At 35.1% G+C, this 9,220-nt stretch overlaps 1 long non-coding RNA gene across 1 annotated transcript; it reads right to left on the minus strand.

The window, feature by feature from the left end:
* Nucleotides 1-2,566: 2,566 nt before the first annotated feature.
* On the minus strand, nt 2,567-6,034 carry LOC120308874. Its single transcript, XR_005556948.1, has 3 exons — nt 5,920-6,034; nt 3,975-4,043; nt 2,567-3,059 (listed from the first exon to the last, which is right to left on the minus strand). It is a non-coding gene; the product is annotated as an uncharacterized LOC120308874 (long non-coding RNA).
* Nucleotides 6,035-9,220: the final 3,186 nt, after the last annotated feature.

A 9,220-nucleotide genomic window follows, 5' to 3' on the forward strand; every position in this document is an offset into this window, starting at 1 on the left:
TCTATTATCTTCATTAAACAAATGTGTATGGTAAGGGTGAAACTCAGCTTGTTTTAAGCTCTTGAATTTTTTATTGGTCTGGAATTTAAACCCATAATTTTGGTATCCTGGGTTGACATTCTCCCCCTTTATTCAGGAATCAGTTTTTAAAAATTAACATTCCTTCCAGACCTTCACTGAATTTTTGCAGATTTTATCATTTTTGTGATGTCCATAAAGACATTATATTCTCTCAATGGGTAGAAAATATGCTACACTTTACTGTGTGAAATGGGACAAGATAATATATATTTAATATGTTAACATTTTGGTTTGGTGTACAGAAAGATTGAGCAGAGTGATTCCAGTTTAAAAATGCAGCATGTGATCCCAAGAAGTTCATTGGGCTCCTTCACAACCCATCATATAAATTCACATTTACACATTCCTGTGCTATGGTATGTAAGTCTTTTTTTCCTTCATAAGCGGACACACACTTCATATTTTACACACAATCAAAAATAATTACCAGTTTATATTTATTTATAATCTTCTGAGGTCACTTATCATTGATATTGTTCTACAATGTGCCTCTTAGGTATATTTTTCTCTTAATAATTTATTTCACTTAATGATTGACATTCACTGTAAATATATTTGCAAAATTCCTATCCCTTATTTTTTGGATTGGGAGCCACACATTTGGCCTTAGAGTGGTGTCATGGGACTATAAGAATTTCATTTCATTTTATTTACGTGCAATTGAAGTGTATATTTAATATGATTACTAAGCAGTCAGGTATTTTGTAATGTTTCCCTAACGTCAAATAAAAAGCTACAATTTAGTAAGAAAATCTGGTGCTCTGGGACTTGGAGCCTGCTTTGTACCAGTCAACCCAAAGGCATCTCTCCCAAAGGAGCAATCAATTAAAAAAGACAATGCTGACTCAGAAAATAACTGGCATCAAAATATTATGCACAATACAGGAGCCATCACATAAAAGTGTCATGTTAAAATATATTATGAGTCTTATTTGACAATAATTTACAACCATTTTATCAACTGAAAGCTTCTTTTGCTGAATTATAAAGATGTTATTAGCCAGATGGAACAAAAACTGGGGGTGAGAAGGGACAATGGGTATTGTGGGAAGTCAGCCCCAGAAGGAAATATTTTGGGGAATATTAGAAAGACAAAATATTATATTTCTCCCAAGGATCTTAAATGGCAGAAAAGCAGGCCCAGTTTTTCTTAATAGTCCCAGGCAGAGGCCAGCTCTTTAGAAATGCAGATTTGATAATCCCATTCAACCCCATTCATGAGCAAATAGTACGTGCAGAAGCCCATTCAAGACAGGACCTTTCGAAATCTCTTGGAGTAAGAGTTGATAGCTAACAATAGCAGATTGATAGAATTAGAACCAGTAACCCCTCACTCAAAAAATCCAACACAGGACATAGCCATCAGCCACAGCCCTAGGGAAGCAGGACATCACCTTTAGGACACAATAGGATTAACCCACCACCATCAGAATACTAAAAGGCCATGCTCAGGTCAAAGTTTATACCACAGGAATAGGAACAGCTCCAAACACAAAAACCCAAGAAGGTATAAAAACCCAACACTCCCAGCACCATGTGGTCAGCCACCCCAGAAAAAATGCTGCTATCACTGAAGTTTCTGGCAACTCAATAAATAAGAACCTTCTTTCCTAAAGCAGTCTCCATTTTGTTTATTCCTGGCTTGGACTGGATCCTGATGAAGATTTTTCTTCCAACAGTATTATTATAGACTTGGTTTCTTTGCAGTCTTTGATTTTGATAAAGCAAACATTTTATGCAAGGTGGAGTTGTTGTACAAGTTTCTCATATAAAGAATCAACATTTATTTAAATCTCTGGAAGAGAATCATAAACGTTACTGATACTACACTTCCCACCAGACTCAGTGGGATTTTATTTTGAATAGGCATGAAGAACATTTTAAAGTCTTTGAAGACTTCAACCTTTCCACGTCCAAGAGTTTGTTTAGGAAATGCTTCCTAAGGGAAGCACATATTAAAAGCAATTTTTTAAAATTCAAAATACACTCTCAAGTTATAAATCTTCAACTGCTTGATGCATGATAGATTTAAATGTGAATGACAGCTCTGGAATTTTCTCCCATGACTGAATCACTCCCTAGAGATTTATGGCACAGTCTGCCATATACAGTATTTACTAAAATTGCAATGAAAATATCATCCCACCTTAGTTCTGGCCTTCCTGGAAGTATAGAAAGGGAAAATAAAGCATTTTAAATGATGATTTGTCTAGAAATTGATAAATTCTTTAAATATTTGACATTTAAGAGACATTTATGTCATCACAAGGTGTTCTTTTTATGATGTCCCAGGACATGCTTTGGTCTCCCCAGTTATCTCCAAATTTGAAGGTCACACGGATAAGTGTTGTTTTTATTACTTTGTAAGGGATGCAAACCCCACACAACTGTGATACAACTGTGCAAAATGTTTAATTAAATATTTTATTGTCCTATCTTTTCCTTTTTTAATAATAAATTGTTGTATTGAATAATTTCTCTTTTTTACTGTAAACACTAGTCAAAGACCTTAATAAAGTTAATTGATTTATAATAATAATGATAATAAAGTTGGAAGGGACCTTGGAGGTCATCTAGTCCAATCCCCTGCTCAGGCAAGAAACCTATACCATTTCAGACAAATGGCTGTCCAGTCTCTTCTTAAAAACTTCCAGTGTTGGAGCATTCACTGCTTGTGCAATTGTCCATTGGTTAGGAGACCCGTGTGCTTCCTTGTGCAGTTGGTTGGTTGGAGTCTGATCCATTGCTGATGTTCTTATATTCTCGCTCTGAAGTATATGCAGCTAACATTCTCTTTCTCATCTTCAAGGCATTTACATGCTTAGCACATCAAAGCATCTTCTGCATTTGTAAGTAGACACTATTACTTTTGGTCCTTTTAAAGCAACTCCCTTTTTGTCAGCCAGACCACTTCACCTTAATGAAATATGTTTGCAACTCTTCCAAGAATCCATGGGAATTATTAAAATATTGGCTGCCTGTGTGAAACATAATATAAACAATAACATTCTTTTTCTGAGATGAAATAGAAATATTAATTTACAGGCAATTATTCTTTTTTGTGATGGAATAGAAATATTAATTTACAGGCAATTTGGCTAAGAACTGCATGGAACAATAATAAAGTGTAAACAACAAACAACAACAATTAATCACGGTCCAAAAAAACCAAGAGCACAGGATTATAACCTGCATATTTCAAGCATGTATTTATTTTTAGAACTATAATGGTCATAATTTTATGCAACATTGTGATCTGGATCCTATAAATTTTGTTCCATTGTCTTATATGACGTTCTGGAACCAGATGTACCAGCAGTTTTCAATACTAGTATTGATTTTGATAAATTGCTAGGAAATTGGACTTCTGCCACTATGTGAAAAGTTAAGCTTTAACCTTTAAAATTATTGATTTTTGTTCACAGAAAAGTAGAAAAAATATTTTTCTTTCAAGATTAAAATTATTCTTTATGCTACATGGACATCTATGATCCATTATCATTTAAAAGGATGTATAAACATTTTTTCTCTTTCTCCAATTTAAACAATTCAAAAAATTAAATCTGAATCAATTATGAGCATTGTATGAAGAATAAGTTAAAACTTTAATCTGGCTTAAAGTACATATCTTTGAAGGAGTGCTTCACTTTGACAGAGATTCAAGTGAAGTATCCCCATGAAGCACTTTCTGAAGCAAAGTGTAATCTCATTTCTAATCAATGTAGCAGAAGAGCCACAACAGCTTTTGTGCATGTACATTGCATGCTCAGAAGCTGCAGTTAATCAAGACAAATTGTCCCCATCTCAACTCTTTATCAAGATGGAACAACAGGCCTCTTCAAGGCATTACACATGGCCATGGTTCAGCAAACCTCTTCTACATGACAAAGCACCTCATTGAGGCAGATCATCTCCTGGTGGGTCAAATGTCAGCTTATAGTCCCATCTATTGCCATGGTTGCCTAAAATACACAAAATAAAGTGTAATGTATTAGAATCAATCCAGTTGGAGACAATTGTATATATTTTTGTGTACATTCCTAAAACATATGCATGCACACATCCCTACCTACACATAGACATCCATATATATATGTGTGTGTATACACACACACACACACACACACACAGCCGCGAGAGCGATTGTGGGTGCGCCAAGGTACGCCCACGTGTCACCTATCCTCCGCGAGCTGCACTGGCTTCCTGTGGGTCTCCGGACGCAATTCAAGGTGTTGGTTATCACCTTCAAAGCCCTTCATGGCATAGGGCCAGGTTACTTACAGGACCGCATTCTGCCGCACAGCTCCCAGAGACCGGTGAGGTCCCATAGATTGGGCCTCCTTCAGGTCCCGTCGGCCAGACAATGTCGGCTGGCGGGCCCTCGGGGAGGGCCTTTTCTGTGGTGGCTCCGACCTGGTGGAATCAACTTCCCCCCGAGGTTCGAACTACTCCCACCCTGCCGGCCTTTAAGAAAGCCATTAAAACTCTCCTGTTCCAGCAGGCCTGGGGCTGATGTCCCCAGGGGGCCGGGATATGATCGGACTCGCGGTATGACTGTATTATTTTATTGTTTTATGATTGTTTTAACTTTGTACGCCGCCCTGAGTCCTTTGGGATTGGGCGGCATATAAATATTTGAAAATAAATAAATAAATATATAAAAGAAAAGGTTTCCTTCTCCAGTTGTGTCCAAGGCAGTGCTCATCACTGTTTCTTGGCCAAGGAAGGCAGCAATGTCCAAAGACGCTTCCATGGTCATGTGGCCAACATGATTATATGCCAAGGCTCACAGAACACAGTTACCTTCTTATCAAAGTGGTTGTTATTTATCTACTCACATTTGCATGCTTTCAGACTGCTAGATGGGCAGCAGCTGGGGCGAGTAATGGAAGCTCAATCTGTCATGCAGCACTTAGGTCTTGAACCCAGACTGTCAACTTTTCAGCTGACAAGCCAGCTCAAACCCTAAGCCATTGTGCCCCCTAATGAATATATACTTGAAAGATATTGAACTTTGTTTTCTTTTCTCAGTATTTGTTGTATTGTTTTAAAATGTACACACACACATACACACACACACAATACAACAAATATTGAGAAAAATAAACAATACTTATATCTTTCAAGTTATGTGACCTCCAACTAAGTTGGGTCTACAACTCCCAGAATGGAAACTCTTAAGATTTACAGCCTGCATATACACAGAAAAACTCAAAAGGAAAAAGCTACACTATGAAAACTATTAAAGTGATCAAACATGTATCAAATATTTTATTATTTATGTATTATTATTTTACTGTATTCTTGTAATCTTTGTTTCTTCCCAGAACTCAAGATGTACTTATTCCTTCATTTTTTCCCCCACAACTGTAACTTTATGAAATAGATTGGGTTATTAAGACAGATTGTGCAGTATGATAATTAAGAACAATATAGAATTTTACTTGTGAGATGAAGCTGAATTTCCTATTCTCTATTAGATCAGAAAGATGATTGATAAGTTAAAAGGAATAAGATATGAAATAATAATAAACTTGACATTGACATACTTTTCTATTCTTATGATGTATTTTTTAAAGATACAAGCTTTATCTTTGGTGTTTATGTGATTTTGATTCACCGCTATATTCTATTATTCTGATTTCTGTACAGAGATGGTTAAAATAATTTGGGGGCAGGTGTGTGTGAGCTAGGCTTTCAAAATGGTCCTCTCCCAAAATGGCTTAGTCATTCCAGTCTAGTTCAGTGCCCAGAGTCTTTGCACAATTCTGTCTCCCACAATCTAGTATGCAAGCTTCAATATTTTGTTTTTCAGCAGACTGGATCAAATGTACTTACAAATTGTAGAAGATATTAATTGGATGAAGTTTTTAGGCCCATCTTCTGAAAAATCTGTTTGGAAGGAAGGCAGCAAGCAAACAAATGTTCTTCTTTAGATAGAATTTGATTGAATTGCTAGTGATAAAAAATCCTACAACAAAGAACAAATTTCAGACAGATATATTCAGAGAATTTTGTCCAAAGTTAAAGGATATTTTCAAGCTATAATAATATATTTTTGCTGAAGGAATGTAATTGATGATCCCTTTGGTCTTTGTCAATAGTAAGTCAAATCAGTGAGCTAATACAGCTGACAAAATAGCATCATTGATTTTCTCAAGTCATGAGACTGGGCAGCAGTCAGGTGAATGTTCAAGATCTCTAGAATCCTCACAAAATATTGTGACTGGAGAAATTCAAATTTTAGGAAGACTTCTCTTTCATTCAACCTCATTTACCTCCCCAACATTATATTTTATTTTAAACATCTTTCTTCTTTTTTTCACAGCTGTTGCCAAATAGCTTCTTAAGTATTCTTTTACAGAACAAATAGTTCTTTATACATTATTCTATAGAACTCTGAAGAAACAAATCAGGAACATAGCTTTGCTGAGATCCTCAATTAAAATGAAGTAGGCTTTATTCCCTTCTCTGTTTCACAACTGGATTTTGGCCAGACCAGATATGTGTCTCTAGTTCAGAGCCTGCTATTTATCATTCTAAAACACAGAATCTAAAATGTTTGAGTTATAAGAATGCAAGTCTCATGTATGTCCAACTGTGTCAAAATCTCAGGCTTTGAATTTCACATAGAACTATTTTTACCTGGGGCATTTCAATGGAAGTATCATGAAACTTTGAAGACCAAAAATTTCTTATCTGATATAGTTACTTTAAAGCAAAAAGATCTTAGACATCATTTGATTTATACACTTTCCTTGAAGTTACAAAACCAAAAAGCTTTCCACTGTATCAGTTTGTCATTATTTGTGTTGGTCTGCTATGCCATAAAATGTTGAAATATAGCATCTCATACCTATCAAGCTAATAGTTCCATGATCTTAACATCTCCTCTTCTTCAAACATTTTAGCCTCCAAAGGGCTCTAAACTCATGCCTTAATGTACCCATACTTTCTTAATCCAGTACATCAACCTGATGGAATAGACTGTCTCCCTCCAAACTGAAACTGCAATAAATCAATTAATCACAAAATGTGGTTTTGCACTCCTTAGTATATATTGGTTTATTCTGAAAACATAATGCACTTAAATCTATGCGGACTCATGAAAAATAACACTGTCCTTATTCAAAGTATTTATTTTTATTGGAATGGAAATGGAGGCCATTATCTACTTATGACACTTTTTATGAGCATTGTTTAAAATATATCACAGAAACTGTTTTGCACAAGGCATTACTATAAAATATCAGGCTCCCGCATTTTGGTCTGAGATATCATCTTGAAACCTATTTAAAAATAATTGACCCCAAAATGTGTCCTTCTCTGCAATAATTACAACTCACAGTGAATCCTTCTTAAAATTGAAACAGCCAAAAAGGAAGCATATGTATTTGTCACAGGTTCAAATCTTTGATGATGGCAATAAACTCAAAACTCAATTTTGCATCCAAATCAACTGGTGGCACGACTAATTTTATTAACAAGTTATTTACAAAATAATTGGGATTTAAAATTGTTTAGTAATATGTTAGAACAGTGAATTATATCACCAAGCCTACTTTCTTAAGTTGGTTTTTTGCAAGTTAAAGGGTTTTACTTTTCTTAACTATTAGGAGTGAGTTTTTTCCATTTCTCCATTTCTTTCCATGCTTTAGTATTACTTTTATGAAGCTGAAAACACTAAGATACATAGTGGAAAGACAATAACTTATTTATATTGCAAGCCTTTTTCTTAATGGGACAAAGATAAAGAATTTACTACATTTAACTCATTTCAATATCTTCAAGAGAATTACAGGACAACACTGAGGGATTTGACTATAATGAAACTACTGAATATCGGTTAAGTACAATTTATAAACTGTTATTGAAATATACGGTAATTCAGAATTCGTATTTTATTTTTATTGGAAAAGACATAATGAAATTATGAGAGTATGTCCAATATAATGTGTACTTAAAATGTAAATCTGATGTAATTCTATTTGGAAACCATTCTTGGATTATAAAGTTATATATGATTTTGTGCCACATCAGAGATTTCAGTTTTCTTTCCAATAGAATCATATTTCTACTTGATTTATAATTCTAGGTATTGAATTATTGTAATGGGTTTTTTATGTATTCAAGTTAGTCTTGACTCTGGGCAATGGCCTGGAGAAGTTCCTGCAGTTTTCTTTGCAATGTTTCAGAAGTGGTTTTCCATTGCTTTTTTTCTAGGTCTGAGAGATGTGATGGCCCAAGTTCACTCTAGGTCCTATCTCCATTGTTCCTTTGCTTTCCTTCTCTGGAAATAACAGTGACCACCTGAAATGGTAAATATGAGAGTCACATACAATGGAAAATTCGTGTCCAGGAACCACTGAGTATCATTAAAGATGCAACATAGAGAGTTTGTTTTAATAGATTTCTCATAAGGTATCTATCATCCTGCTATGTCTTGACTCTATGTCACACTCTAAGCCAACTGAAAGGTGATACTAATAGATTGTGTTTGTAAACTAATGAATGAATTGCTGGACACGCTTACAGATCTTGTGAAAGCCAGCCTCTTGACCTCCCCGTGTTAATGAGTTAACCAATGGGAAGATGAGCATGAAAGCTAAGCAGAATTAATTGATTACTATGTCACAGAGTCCAGGTTACCTTCTGCTGTGCAGTAGATTTAGTCTGACAGTACAAATGAAAAAGGGAGAGAATATCATAGAAGGCAACATCAAAGCCATCAGTTTGCAGGGGAAAGCTATTGAAAACAAGACATGCTGTCAGGGGGATAAAGAGAAAGGTATTGAACTAGCTACTAGCTATTGGTTCCAACAGTATGATAGAAGAAAAGGGATAGCTGATATTTTTTCTCTCAAATTGTACTTAAAGCTGGATTGCGAAAGCAGTTACATACAGTTTTACAAATTTGTTCAACACAACAAAATCTTTAATGGCTGAGATAAATAAAAGAAAGAGTGGTGCTCCTTGCAGAAAACTACCTGCTACAGAATATTCTATGCTATCTCCCTGAAATTTTATTTTTATTTTAAGTAATAGTCTTATTTACATCTATATGCAAAAGCCCTCCACTGATTAACATTTTTTTTATCAGTGAGGAAAAACATCTAGAATTGTACTCAGCTTCTATAAA

Source organism: Crotalus tigris, unplaced genomic scaffold, assembly GCF_016545835.1.
Source record: "Crotalus tigris isolate CLP2741 ecotype Arizona unplaced genomic scaffold, ASM1654583v1 scf7180000017952.28453644438:3035480, whole genome shotgun sequence".
Lineage (NCBI taxonomy): Eukaryota > Metazoa > Chordata > Lepidosauria > Squamata > Viperidae > Crotalus > Crotalus tigris.